Source organism: Crotalus tigris, unplaced genomic scaffold (genome assembly GCF_016545835.1).
Source record: "Crotalus tigris isolate CLP2741 ecotype Arizona unplaced genomic scaffold, ASM1654583v1 scf7180000017568.12009008, whole genome shotgun sequence".
Taxonomy (NCBI): domain Eukaryota; kingdom Metazoa; phylum Chordata; class Lepidosauria; order Squamata; family Viperidae; genus Crotalus; species Crotalus tigris.
In genome coordinates this window covers 10328121-10343678 of record NW_024096478.1, presented here as the reverse complement: position 1 = coordinate 10343678, position 15558 = coordinate 10328121, and the positions used below count along the sequence as shown (strand labels likewise).

Below are 15558 nucleotides of genomic sequence, written 5' to 3'. Positions count from 1 at the left end.
CAGTCATTAATTCTGAATTTTAAAGCAGAGATTATATATTTTTTATAATTGGTAGCAGATTAGCACTTGCAACAATATAAATTATTGTTCTTCATATTTCATTTGGTGTAGAAGGGATATTAACTATTGATGAGATTGTTCCACTCAATTTAACCAAGAGTTTATTTTAACCTTTACACCCTCTTTCCCTTTAGCTAGCCTATTTTCTGAACTACCTCTTTATTAAATATTTCATTCTGAGTGTATCATCATAATAGCCATCAAGAGCAAGGGTCAAGTTGAGTGGGAACTGTCCTCCTGTTGTTATAGAAATAGCTCCCTAGTATTTCCATGTGTTGTGCTGTGACAGTGGTCATGGTGCTTGCCTATAGACTGACACAGCATGGGAGGGCTGAAGCAGTGCTACAGCATGATGGTATACCCTTCTCTAACAGCAGGCTACTCAGCACAGCTTTGGCATCATGCAGAGTGCTGGGGCTAACACAATTGCATTGCTTTTGTTATATGTCAGCCTAAAAAGTAATAACAAATACATATTGTTTTAGATCTGTTGGACTATTTTGAACTTTATACACAAATTACTAATTGTCTTGCTTCAATGTGCAGATTGTTTCTGGAGAACCCAGATAACAGCTGATAATAATTTAAGTCTATTGTGTAGTATCCTAATACAAGTGTTTTCCTTCAGCAGATCTTTATTCATTAACTTGGAATAAAAAAAAAGTTTGGGTGCAATTTGAAGTTAAAATAGGAATTCCCTCACCTTTGGAGGAGGGGTAACTTCCCTATGTCATTTCCATCTTCTTATCTAGGTCCGCCCAATCTACTTTGCAAAACTCTAATCAGTAAATAGATGCTAGCAAAGAATTAAATTTCCCAGCATATTTTTTTATAACAGCTAGTGGCCATCTAAATGGGGTAGTCTTATCAAAATATCTTTTTTAAAGAAAATTGGCACAGCATTAAAAAGTCAAAAAAAAAAAGAATTGAAATTATAATGGCAACTGGAGACTCTAAAAGGACCACCCGGTTGCCAGTTAATTGTTTGTATTTTGAAACAAAATGTGCTTGTCAGACTTGTGTCTTTATTATTATTTAGGTGTCTCAGTCTCTTTGGATAGCTAAACCTTTTGGGAAAGACACTTAAATTGGAATACATGTCTGTCTTCAACATATTTCAAGGTAATACTGAGGTTTATAGCATACAGTTTACTTGCTACTGAAACCAGTTTTTCTAGTTGATGCAGGCTGGTTTCTTTATCTGCAAGGTCTCTTTTTAATCCAGGGGGTCTGATTTCAGGACCACTTTAAGTTTAGTTGAGCTTTGCATCTAATCAATCATTGTTCCTAAAAGGTTTATCTTGTTCTGCAAACTTGTGATAATGTCTATGTTTTTAAAAGTGTTTTTTTTCTGTATTTGTTTGTGATTTTATGGTTTTAGGTAACAATCCTTTACTTGGGAATAAGCCCTACTGAATTTAATGGTATTTATTTCTTTGTAACCATGTATATGACCGCACTATTAATTTGACATTACTGTGCACCCAAAAATTGATATATTTTGATCTGATTACTCAAATGATTCTATGTGATTTTTAGCCCAAATATGAAAATATTTAATTTATTTTTGACAGATGAGTAAAACATGAGGAGGTTTTGAAGTATTAAGAATCTGTATTAGTGTCTCAGAGATCTGTGTTGAAACTGGTGTTTTTTAAAGTTGTTCATAAATTATCTGAACATGTGGATAAATTGTGTACCATCCAGGTCTATGGATGATGCTAAATTGTTCAGGATACTTAAAACAAAAATTGATTGTGAAGGTCTCCAGAAGGATCTCATTAATTGAGTGGATGTCTAATGAAATAGCATTGAGTGGATGGTCAATGAAATTTAGGTAAGTGCAAATTGGTACACTGAGACAAAAGGCCTTATTTTCATATACACTGGGATGACCTTTTTTATAGCTCACTATCAAAAAGGTACTAAGTCATAGTGAATAGCTGAATAAAATTATCCACCCAATATGTAACAGCTGATAATAACACATATTCCATGCTCAGACTATTAGAATCTATCAACTGTCACACTGAGCATCAGGATTAAACATATGGATGTTAGGAACAGGAAGAGACAGTTTACATTTTTTTTCTGAACCTAGAATGTATGCCAAAAACCTGTTTTCCAAAAGAATAAGGATCTACAAGAGAGAGAAGATCATTTAATTTTGCCTTATGTTGATGGAATTTTACCAGCTGTGCTCGGGTTCAACTATGCATCCGTGAAAGCCAACAGAAATAAATACACAGTGTGAAAAGAACAGCTAGGAAAAAATCAATTCCTATATTCAATGTTTTGAAACAGTACCTAGTCAGATATGGAATATTTGATTGATAGTGTCATACTTGTTTCCAGCAAAAAGGATGTTAAAATTATGCTTTTTTTTTATAACTCCTTCGCAGTTGACCATTCTCCATTAAATTTCTTGCCTAGTATGCAAAACACCATAACCTGTTATAGTAGATAGTGTTTTGAATAGTTCAGAATAAAACACATTCCTTGTAGATATTTTAAAATTATACTGGATTTCCTTTGTGGGGAGGGCCTTTATACTTCATCAAGACTATTGTTTGCAATTTTTTCTATATCCTATATCTATGCCTTTGCCCAGAAGACAGCAGGTTTACTCTCAGCACCGCTGGATAGTTTTGTCCTATTAGATTGCTCTTTGTATCAAAGACTTTTTTACCCCTAACTGCTTTTCTTAAAGTAATGGCAATAATAGCAATAAAAGCAGAAACAATTTCTGGAAGAGATGGAATAGGATTTGAAGATTAAAAAGAGAGAGAGAAAGAGAAAGAGGAAAAGTACAGTCTCTGACAAAGGCAGCAATTCAGCAAAAATGGCTCAGTGGCAATGATAGAGAACATCAAAAACCTTCAATTCCCTGTTTCTAACTTTTCAATCTAATCCAGAAGAAAGTGAGAAAAATCAACATGGTTAGATAAAAATAGAAATGTGACTTCTACTAAAACAATAGAAACCAAGTTGTTTGTTTGTTAGCTTTGTAAGGCTGCCTAATCATCATGAAAACATGTTTGATATGGGTAATGTTGTAGCTTCCTTTGTATTGGAAAACATGTGAGGTATCTATGCTCAGTGGAAGGCTGAGTAACACAATTGCCCTGAGTGGAAGGCTGGCCCTAATATTAATCAAAGTGAGATGGCTACCCCAGACAGCAGATGCTAGGAGACAGAGATAGCAAGGCAATGTCAAGCATCATTGCTTGTGCCATGTGATCTACTTTGTATTCTCCAGATGTAGTAGACACTGCTGTCCTAATGCAAGCGATAAAGTAACAGTCAACTGCTATAATTTTGCTAGAGGAAACTAAATATGGAGACACAATTTTGCGTTTGTAGTAAATGATGAAGTGCCTTTGGCTGGTGTCTGTTTACATAGGCTTAGGATAGAGACTAGCTGTTGCAAATTTGTGCCACGGCCATCAAGGCTTTCCTATAACTGAAAATGTATTTTGATTTCATGTATAAAGATTAGAAAAAATAGTTTTCTTTCCACTGTGATTGATTTATGGAAGTGCCACATGTCTATTTTTGTGAAATAATTGTGCATCAGATAGTACAAACCAGCTGTCCATAAAGCTTCATGTGGCCTATTGAGTTCAGGATAAGTTCCAGGATATATTGCTAGTAAAATAATTAAGTTGTTCAGGCAACCCCAAATTGGGATTTTCTGCATTTTTAGGTGAGATGTATCAGTCACCTGCTATATGAATTCTCAATAATACTATGGCATATTGAAACCATTGAGTTTTTAATTGATTCTGCTAATTCTTTGTCATATAAGACCTTATATCCATTGTTCAAATCTTTGTTGTCTCAATGGATGAGTGATACTGACTAATGTAATGTAGTTAGGCAGCCATGAAGATAATAAAAGCACAGGTGTTTTATTTTACTTTTAATTAGGTCTAGCAATTTCAACAGCTAGCTGTTTTGGGGCATGGACAGCCCAGCTGCCATTGTCATTGCTTTAGTCAATTCCCCATTGGAGCTTTACTATAGTTAAATGCCTATACTCTCTTGTGCATGGACTGCACTTGGTTTTTAATATTCTGTCATATTTGGTTGTATAATATTTGTTTAAGATTAAAGGCAGTTAAAAATACTTTAAGTAAATCAACAGTTCCTCCCGATTGATACTCAAAACAGAGGGGGGGGAGGGAGGGAGGAATGGAGGGAGAGAGAAAGAGAGAGAGAAATGGAAGAAGAAAATTGGAATAGTGAAAGGACAAATCAGTAGGAATTTAAAATAGAAGATATAGATAATTGAAATCACCATAGATACAGACAATTTGCAAAATAATGGTAGCGACATTCTGGCTCTACCAAACTAAGTTATATATATGCTATAAAAACAAACAAATAATGATCACCAAGAGAAAAAATAGGAAATATTTAATAAACCAAACCTAGCTTTCGTCGGGTACTCCCGACATCATCAGGGTTTAAAAAAGCAGTCATTGGGAGAAGCTTATATACAGTCTCTGATTGCCTCTATCCAGCTTCTAGATCGTGTAACCGGTCCCAGCTGACCATGCTGAGTTCTGAGTGCATCTCTCACGTCAGCATGCGGTTCTTTCCGATCCCCTCCATACTCTGTCATGCATACCTCCATTGTTAACTCTGGGGCTAGAAAGGATCCTTTCCCCTCTCTTTCTTGTGGTAATCATTTCTATTTTCCCACCTCCCTGTGCACAACTCTCCTTGCTAGGTGGGGGGTGCGGGTCATTCAATTTTCTTCTATCCCCTTTATGTGTCTCGACTGAGTTACGATCAGTCCTCCTCACCATTAGTGATCGTAACCTAGGTGTCTCACCCCATTCTACAATATCCACCCTCTTATCTCCTTCCATACACGCCATCCCAGCTTGTTTATCATCCAATCCGACATCTCTCCCCCTTTGTTCATGAGGGCTATTCCTTTTCACTGTGTTAACAACGGCACTCCACCATTCCATTTGCTGCTGGTCAATATTTTGTTCGTTCCATTCAAATCCCTTTTCCTTTTTCTCCACCAAGGGATTCTTCTGCCATGATAGTGGGTATTCACTGCTCGTTGCCCCCTGTTCTCCTATCAAATCGACCAGTAGAGAATCCCTCCCTCTTCTCTGGCGCAATCTAGTTGTTATTGTATATCCGCCAGTTCTACTCACTGGGGAATTACCCCATTGTCACTGACCAGGAGTTGAATGGATACACGTGGTTTGCGGGGGGGGGTTCAAGACCCCATTTGTTCAATCATATGGGGGAATAGATGTAGCATTCCTCCCTCGCTCATACAACTCACGTTCCGATCTTCTCCAGTGATTAGAATACCGGTTCATATGCCATGTCCTTAGTGTTTGTTATGACGAACACATCTCTATATGCCAGTTGACAGAATCCTTCCCCGAGAACCAGGCTTCTTTCAATAAATGGCCCCCTTTTGTGGCATCACTAGCTAAAACTTGTGTGTGGTCAAAATCAAAGCGATGATCGTGTTTAGCCATGTGTGACCAGATTTGCAAGTACTATTCACCCCTCCTAATCACCAGTTTGTGCTCATGTAGGCAAGTTTTCAACCTTTTTGACGTTTCACCCACATAGTTGCTTCGGCAATCCATGCAATCAATTTTGTACACCACCGCTGATCTTTCTGTGGTGAGGATTGGGTCTTTGGGGCGCATAATCTTTGAGCGCAATGTCTGGTTGGGCTTATGGGCCACCTTTATGTTGTGGGGGGCCAACAGTCTGGTCATTGCCTCGGAAACGTTATTGATGTATGGCAAGGAAATGTGTGTTGTCTGTGTCTGAAGTTCTTCTTTCTGTTGATTGCCCCGGGGTTCAGATATCCTACTGTGGCGTCTAATGAACCTCAGTGGATATCCATTCAGTCAGTAAATGCGGTAAAGGTGTCTCCTCTTTTCCACTTTAGACTCTACCGTGCTGCAGTGTGAGTGCATACACTTAAACAGCGTTTTGATGCAGCTAACTTTATGGGATACTGGGTGGTTGCTGTTATAATGGAGGATTCGATCCATGTGGGTGGGCTTACGATAGACCTTTGTGTTTATAGATCCATCTGATGAACGTCAGACCAACACGTCTAGAAAGGCTATCGAGCCCTGGTTCTCTTCCTCCATTGTAAACTTAATATCCAGATAAACCGAATTTAATATTCCCATAAAGTTAGCTTTATGGCATCGTTTAACGACGACAAATGTGTCGTCTACATACCGAGCCCAAAACCTGAGCTGGTATTGGGTCATAGCCTCACATTCCAGTTGTTGGAGAACCGCCTCTGCTATCACACTGGATATAGGGGAGCCCATGGGTGTGCCTTTCATCTGTTCGTATGTAACACCTTGAAAAGTGAAATACATCATCAAACACAGTTGTATAAGTTTGACCAAGTCTTCAGCTCGTAGGGAGTCTCGGTGTTGGATCTCTTCCTGCTTTTTCAACTGATCTCTCAGAACAGTTACTGCAAGGTCCCGAGGGATGGAGGTGAAGAATGAGGTGACATCAAATGACACCATCACTTCATCCTCCTCCACCCTGAGGGCCTTGATTCTTTCTAAGAACTTCTCTGCAGATCTAACTATAGTGGGACTGCCATTGACTGAGTAGGAGATACGGTCACTGAGCCACTTCGCTAGCCCTGAAATGGGCGTGCCCCTAAAGGAGACAATAGCATGGATATACCCAAGAGTCAGATTTTTACTCACATGGCTAATATATATATATACATATACATACATACATACATACATACAAACAGGAAGTTTTTCAAATAGATCAGTCTGATTGATTACACCTTGGCATTTTAACTGCTATACTGCAGTTCTACTTTTTACAATCTCTTTTGTCTTGCAGCCCCCCAACTAGGGGCATTAAGCAGGCTCAAGTCGCAACTGCGAAGCATTTACAAATTTAATTCTTTAACTCTTTGTCAGAAAAAGAAATTTATGTTTGTGTGTGTGTGTGAGTTTGTGTGTGTGTGTGTGTGTGTGTGTGTGTGTGTGTGTGTCAATAAAAATATAGAAAAACGAACACCAGGATAAAAATAAACAGGACCGTTTAATACAAACAAGCCTATAAGTAAAAGAGTTACTGAGCTTTCGTCAGCCAAACTATTGACATGATCAGAGTTAGAATGCTAGGTGATTAGCTGCCTGTCTCAGCTTCCGGCTTCTCGAGCATGTCATTGGTCCATTAGTTATGTTAATCTGCAATGTGCTAGGTTGATTCGCATCCGGCAGCTTGTTGGTGGACTTGATAATTGTATTCCAATCCTCCATCACTTTTCTAGCATGTGTGCAGATGCCTGGGGGGGGGCAGCTGTCAAGCCATTTCTGCTCCTTATCTCTCCTCCCTCTCATTTTGGAGCGATCTCTCACTCTGCATTTCAAACACCTTGTGGGGTTGTCATCCTCTCCCAAGGCCGCCATTGTTTCATCCGTAGCTCCCTCTCCCCGATCATGCAAAGAGCCACTATTCAGATGTTCCTGCTTCATATTCCCCCCCTTTTTGTCTCTCCTTCTGAGCCACTTCCGCGTGTCCGTATCCAACACCCAATCTTGACACCTCATTAGTTTGTCATCTCCTCCCATAGCAACTCTTGCCGCCTCACCTGCAGCCCTGTCACTCCAGTCCTGCCAGTTGCTATCTCATTGTGGTGTCATCCGGCCCCCCTCCTCTTTTGCCGGTTCGCTGTCCTCCCTAGGGATCGCAGCTTCCCCATTTGTAAAGCCATGGTCTTGCTTTTGCACCATGTGGGGTGGCCATTTACTCCATAGATTACCTCCCACCTTCTGAGAGTCTGGTATGCTGGTAGGAGGTCTATATGGCAGTTGATGGAATTCTCATCTGAAAGCCAGGCTTCTTTAAGAAGGCGGTCACCCTTAGTGGTCTCACGAGATATGGTCTGCACGTTTTCCAGATCGAATGTGTGGTTCAGATCGGCCATGTGAGCCCACACTTGTGAGTGCTGCTCCTGCCGTTTGATTGCCAGTTCATGTTCGTGGACCCTAGTCCTGAGCCTTTTAGCTGTTTCCCCAACGTAATTGCAGGGGCAGTTTCTGCAATTAATTCTATAGACTATGGAAGACTGTTCACCGTTGGAGAGAGGCTCTTTGGGAGGCATGATCTTGGTTCTTAAGGTCTGCTCTGGTCTATGGGCAATGGTCATATTGTGGGGGGCCAGCAGCCGTGCTGTGGCTTTGGAAACACCACAGATGTAAGGTAAAGTTATCCGTGTGGTCGGTGTCGTCGTTGCTCTGGAAAGTTGGGCCCTGTGGGGTTGACATGGTCTGATGTAACGTCTCACAAATTCCATGGGGTAGCCATTAAGCCTAAAGGTGCAATATAGATGTTTTCTCTCTTCAATTTTGACTCTCCCTGTGCTTCAGTGGGAGTTGATTCATTTGAATAAAGTCCTAACACAACTAATTTTGTGTGCTACAGGATGATTACTCCTGTAGTGTAGCATTTTGTCTGTATGAGTGGGTTTACGATAGATGGATGTACACAATGTGCAGTTAGAACGCCGACTAACTAGTACATTCAAAAAGACAAGTGTGCCTTGGTCTCTTCTTCTGCCACAAACTGGATGTCCGGGTATATAGAATTCAACTGCTCCAGGAATTTGATGCTGTCTTGTCTTTTGATAAGTACAAAAGTGTCATCCATGTAGTGTGCCCAAAATTTGGGGTGGTACCTAGCCATTACAGTCGCCTCTAACCACTGTAACACCTGAGATGGGAGATCCCATCAGGGTCCCTTTTATTTGTTCATATATAGTGCCCTGAAAAGTAAAGTATGTTTTCAGGCACAGGGATAACAGCTGTATAAGGTCGTTGGTATTGAGAGAATCGAGATGTTGTTCCTGCTCGTCTTGTAGTCAGTCCTTTATTACCGAGACCACCAGATCTTGGGGGATAGAGGTAAAGAGTGAGGTGACGTCAAAAGAGATCATTACCTCATCCTCCTCTATCCATAGGGGATAGAGTTTATATATATATATATATATATATATATATATATATATATATATATATATATATATATATATCGCAGCTGTTACAGGTGATGCATTGGCTCTTGCAGCCAACAATCCTCCTCTGTTGGTATTTCTATTCTTCTAGATTATTTTGTCATTATATTAATAATTCAGTCTTAGAATTTTTAAACACTCTATTTCATATTATAAATGCAAATCTATTATATATATATTTCTCATTATTGTGATCTACAAATTCAGAATGATTGTTGCATAAATTAGTATTTAAGCAGAGAGAGAGAGAGAGAGAGAGAGAGAGAGAGAGAGAGAGAGAGAGAATAGTTTAATAATTGAATCTTTTCAAAACCTGATTCTTTAAAGAGTAACTTAAATCTTTAAACTTTCTGATCTACTGAAGTATCCTTCATTTTCTTTAACTTCTGTCTGCTCTGGGGGAAAATCTTTCTATCCGCTTGTATGATAAACATAATTAATGATATGCAGGCTTTACAAAGAATAAAAACAATTTATGTTCCAGGAGATGGTACAACACATTTCAGTATGAATATCAATTTTCTTTCACATTCCTTAGTATGTGCTTCTAGTCATGATTAGAAATTGCTACAGCATACTGTAAGGTTTACCTCCCCCCTCTTCTTTTCAGCCATCAGGGTGGAATATATATGACCTTATTTCTTTTCTAGTCCACTTTGAAAAAGCAATAAATTTATTTTTCAGTCATACATCTTGCATTTCATCCAGGACTTCAAAGACGTGCATCCTGCAGATATCTGTAAATGACTTCCTGACCTAAATCAGAGTATTTCTTTCCTTTGGTGGAATTTCTACATGAACTATATTGATTCTGTTGCCAATTCCAGAATCTGTATAACCCTTGCCCCCCAAAAGAGGAGGGGGGGGTTAGGTTTGCTCAAGCTGCTTATCTAGCTATTGAAAGGACAGCCCTAGTTTGGTGTTCTGAAGTGTATTCACTGCAACAGCCAACCATTAATGTTTCAACAATGTCATTTTCTGTGTTATTTTATACCTGTGGTGTCAAGCACCTGTTTCAGTGAGTGAGCAAATTGCATGATATTGTCAGAGACAAAATGACAGAGGTATTTTAACTGTGGAAATTAAATCTGGTGTTAGAATGTCCAATGCTATTAAATCACATAAGAAGTTCAGAGCTTTAAAACTTGTTGCCAATAAACCTTTTAAATATTTGAGTATTTTGTGTAAAACTATTTTCTGTAGGAATTTAATATCATACAATTCTCTAACTATTTTAACATTAATGAAGTAATAATAATTCCTCGATGAAAAATCTAGAATATGCATACTACAGGAATATATATAAACAGGAATCAAACTGAATGCTTTTTACTAAGATTTAAAAAATGAGAAAAGATACTAATCTGAGCTATAAAAAGAACTTTAACCTTCTTTGTGTGTATATATGTGTGCTGTCTGGCACATTTTCTTCTAATATTAGTGTAGGTTATCTGCTCTGTCTCATGTTTATTTCAGTGGTTATGTTACTGGCTGAAAATGCAGTCTATTCATTTGTCACTTAAGTCAAAGTCACAGAATGAGTGGCACAATTGTTCATCAAATAGTGATTCCTAAAACCAGCCTGGGCTGAAGCAGTGAAAGAGAGCCGCCACTCCCCCCGCAAAAAAAAAACCCCTTACCTTCTATAACTGCCTCAGATTATGTTAATCTAGTTTTGTCTAGTTTTGAGTTCCTCCTGCAACAGTTGATAAAAATTGGGGGGATAAAGAAAGGCAGATTTGAAGCAACCTATGATGATCCTATTAGTTTATCCAACTTCCCGATCTTGCAGTTCCTTTGATGAACTGGATATGAATGAAATGAAATGAAATTCAATGGTGAAAAAAGCAAGGTTCTACATTTAGGCAAGAAAAACCAAATGCACAGGTACAGTATAGGTGGTACCTGGCTCAGTAGTAGTAACTGTGAGAGGGATCTTGGAGACCTAGTGGACAATCATTGAAATATGAGCCAGCAGTGTGCTGCAGCTGCCAAAAAAGCCAACACAGTGCTAGGCTGCATTAACAAGGGATAGAATCAAGATCACGTGGAGTATTAATACCACTTTATAACATCTTGGTAAGGCCACACTTGGAATACTGCATCCAGTTTTGGTCACCATGATGTAAAAAAAATGTTGAGACTCTAGAAAGAGTACAGAGAAGAGCAACAAAAATGATTAAGGGATTGGAAGCTAAAACATATAAAGAACGGTTGCTCGAATTGGGTATTTCTAGTTTAATGAAGAGAAGGAGTAGAGGTGACACGATAGCAGTGTTCCAATATCTCAGGGGCTGCCATGAAGACGAGGAAGTCAAGCTACTCTCCAAAGCACCTGAAGGCAAGACAAGAAGCAATGAGTGGAAACCAGTAGTGGGATTCAAATATGTGAACAACCAGTTCTCTATGTGGATGCCGCTTCTGGAAGTCCATTGTTGGCCCAGGCAACAAAAATTAGCTGCCGGTTCTGACAAACTGGTGCAAACTGGCTGAATCCCACCACTGGTGGAAACTAATCAAAGAGAAAAGCAACCTAGAACTAAGCAGAAATTTCCTGACAGTTAGAACAATTAATTAGTGGAACAACCTGCCTCCAGAAATTGTGAATGCTCCAATACTGGAAGTTCTTAAGAAGAGATTGGGCAACCATTTATCTGAAATGGTATAGGATTTCCTCCAAGGTCCCTTCCAACATCATCACCATCATCACCATCATCATCATCATCATTATTATTATTATTATTATTATTATTGAATTGTGTAGCAATTCTAGTGCCTACTATCAATGTTTCTCTCATTAAATCTTTATCCTTGAGCTAAGGCGTAAGCTCTTAGAGAAGATGCTGAGAGTTCCACAGCTTTTTATATTGCTGGACTGATATTTACTAGTCTTTTGAGTGGTTCATGCCCCATGGCAATCATGGATCTTTATGGGCATATGGACCCTTCTGTTCACTCTAAATAATTGCTTCATATAAAAGAAAAATATGGAAATACATAGATCCATGTTCTCACAGACTGTGGACTCAAAAGACAAGATTTTATTTCAGACCTCATTCTTTTTTTTAACAATATTTTATTAAGTTTTATAAGGGTAGGGGAAAAGTAGGATCGATATAGGTATTGGGATTCAGGGTGGGGTTCAGGGATAAAGTTGGTAGGTACAACAATGGGCTTTCCCCCAAGATAAAGTTTCCATAGTGGTCTGAACATTGTAATCTGTGTAATTTGCATCATCACATAATTACATTGTTATAAATTAACATAAATAGCATGAAGTACAGGTGGTCCTCATCTAATGACCACTCATTCAGTGATTGTTTAAACTTATAGTACTGAACAAGTGGAAGTTATGACTGGTTTTAAGTTGCTGAGTTCTGGCTACCACAGTGCCAATGTTCCCTCATTGGAGAAGCCAGCAGGAAGTCAAAAGTCACATAAAGGCCTCACTTACAACCTGGACAATCATCACTTAACAATGTCAAGTGGCAGCACATTCCCGTGACATCACACTTTATGATGTGTCATTTAGCAATGTCAATTCTGGTCCCAACTGCTGTTGTCAACCGAGGACTAGCTATATTAATTACACAAAGAAAATATATTAAGTCAGTTTGGATTTAACAGAAATTTGGATGTAACAAAGACACTTACTACCCAATTATTCTATTAAATTAAGGTTTTAATTTAACTGGTATTCAATTTTGAATTAGTTCAAACTAAGACATATGAGAAAAGAAATGGTTAAGTTTTTGTTTAGGTACACACTTAATGGCAACACTATTAGTAACTATTACATGTGAGCAATATTGTAATACATTTCTGGAATGTACATGTTAATTTTCCCTATGGAATTTTACAACAGTTTTGAGCCTGTTATTTGCAGGAGTTTGGAGCTGGAAAAGAATACAGTTAGATGTATAACATTGGTCCATTTCAGAGAATTATTAACCTAAATTATTTCTTCTTCTTGTGCTATATCCGTTATCAGACATTGGCGATCATGTTATTTGGAATACTGCCAGTGCTTTTTTTCTTTAAAAAAAAAAAAAGGTGCCGGAACTCACACACGTCATACAACCCACCTTGCCTACCCTACAAGGTTCCATCCAAAAAAGGTGCCGGAACTCCGTTCTGGGTGTTCTATGAGAAAAAAAGCCCTGAATCCTGCAATATCTGTCTGTCTGTCTGTCTGTCTGTCTGTCTGTCTGTCTGTCTGTCTATCTATCTATCTATCTATCTATCTTTATTAGAAAAACAATGTCACTTATTTCCCAGAAAGACTGAATTTTTAAAAAGCAAGGAAAAATAGAAAATAATCTTTCTACTTGTTTAGAACCTGTTTTTTTTCTTTAGTAGCTAGTGTTTGTTTGATTTATAACATCAAAATACAAACTTAAATGAAGTGATTTCTTGAGCCTTTTCTAGAGGGAGTTCCACAAGGAAGGATTTTAAGATGATATTTTTAGCTTTTGCAAATTCAGAATGTGCAAATGCAAAAAGAGTAACTTTCATAGATTATTGTAATTCCCATAAAAGCAAAGGGACATTGGAGCAGATGAGAAAACATTATTTTGTTTTCACTACTGGGAATTCTGGAAAGGGGTATTTAGTTCTTTCAACACATTACCATCCACTTTTCAGTACATTGTGAGTATCCACCAAAAGACATCTTTGCTTTTCCCTTTAATGAAACAGGACAGAATGTGTGTTTAGGATTTTCTAATCCTATTACCCTTTGGGAGCCAATAAAGAAATTAGCATCAAATAGTGCAAAGACTTATGGCAGCAGGCAGAATGCTTGCTTATCACTCAGCTTTAATGAAAGGATTTATTTTTTTAAAAAAAAATATTTGCATCATGTAAAGCACTCATGATTTGGGTTTTGATTTGTTTAATTCTATTTTTAATTCCTGCATGTGTTACATTAAATTTTATTGCTTGGGGAGAAAAATGAATTAGAACACAAGACAACAGAAAAGCAGCTTCATTCTGATCAACCATATTCCCTGCTGATCTGGTTTCAAAGACATTTAGTAATGGCAGCAGAGTGCAGATAATATAATAAGAGCAAACCTTGTTTTCTGTTCCCTGTAAATTCTGAAATACAGCATTGATTTCAGAATATATTTTTTGTTTAGATCTGTTTTTAAAAGTTACATCAGCATGGGGAAAACAAATGGACTGTGTTGCTGCTTTCTTTGTTCTGGTAGAAATTGACCAAAAAAATGTGGGGCAGAGGGAAAACAAAGGTGTGAATGTTAGGTCCATTGAATTGCTTAATTGACATCATAGAAGGAACTGCAATTGCTATTGCTTCTTGCTAACTGATTCTTTGTTATAATATCAACCTACATATTTCTGATTATCACAAAAAAAGAGAATATATGTAGCTCAAGATTGAACGGTGGAATACTTGGTTCTCTCTGAGCTTGGTTGTTTGCTTGCACTTGTTTCATTACCCAGTTAGATAATGTCATTATTACTAATGAATATGCCATGTGCTTGTCCTACCAATATGGCAGGGGTATGATTTTCTCATTGATGGTTCTTTGATTAAAGTATTTTTATATATTTTTTTTATTTTTTAAACCAACAAAACAAAACAAAACAAGACATAACACACATACACACACAGTGTATACTCCTCCTTTTTTTTTTAAACAGCAATTTCGTAACGGTAATCTATTATTTATATTTTCCCCCCTTATTCTTCTTTAGATATATTTGTCCTTGTTATCCCATTGTTTCTTATTTGCATTTTTCTTCCTTCATACTATACTTCATACTAAGAATAATACATATTATTATTACTATACATTATTATACACACATTTTTCCACTTTTGACCTTTCCACATTTATTCTCCTCTATTATTTCTAGTCTCCGACCAGTCATACAACTTGTTCCATATTTAGTACTCTGTGTCTTCCTTTTCTTTTATCTCTTTTGTTAATTTGTCCATCTCACAAGTCCAGGATTTTTCTTATCACTTCTTCCTCTGATGGTATATTCTCATTTTTCCAGAACTGTGCGTATCCTATTCTTGCTGCCGTTGTTATATGTAGAATTAAGTACCTTATTTCTTTACTATATTTTCTGTTTAAAATACCCAGCAAAAAGATCTCTGGTTTCCAGTCTATGGGTTGGTCTATTATTTATTTGATCCATCTTCTTATTTTAGTCCAGTATTTTTTCACAACTGGGCATGTCCACCATAAATGATAATATGTTCCATGTACTTTTTTACATTTCCAACATGTTGGTGAATTGTTCTGGAACATCTTGGCAAGCTTTGCTGGTGGAAGATGCCATCTGTAAAACATCTTCAACTGGTTTTCCTTGAATGCCGCCGACATAGTCAATTTTATGTTTATTTCCCATATTTTTTCCCATTTCTCCAATTCTGTATTATATCCGGAAATTTTTGCCCATCTAAC

The 15558-nt window shown here is 37.7% G+C and overlaps 1 protein-coding gene across 6 annotated transcripts in view; it reads left to right on the top strand.

Moving 5' to 3' along the window:
* TENM2 (teneurin transmembrane protein 2) overlaps window positions 1-15558 on the top strand; it is an 869909-nt gene that overhangs the window by 721420 nt on the left and 132931 nt on the right. The window lies entirely within an intron of this gene.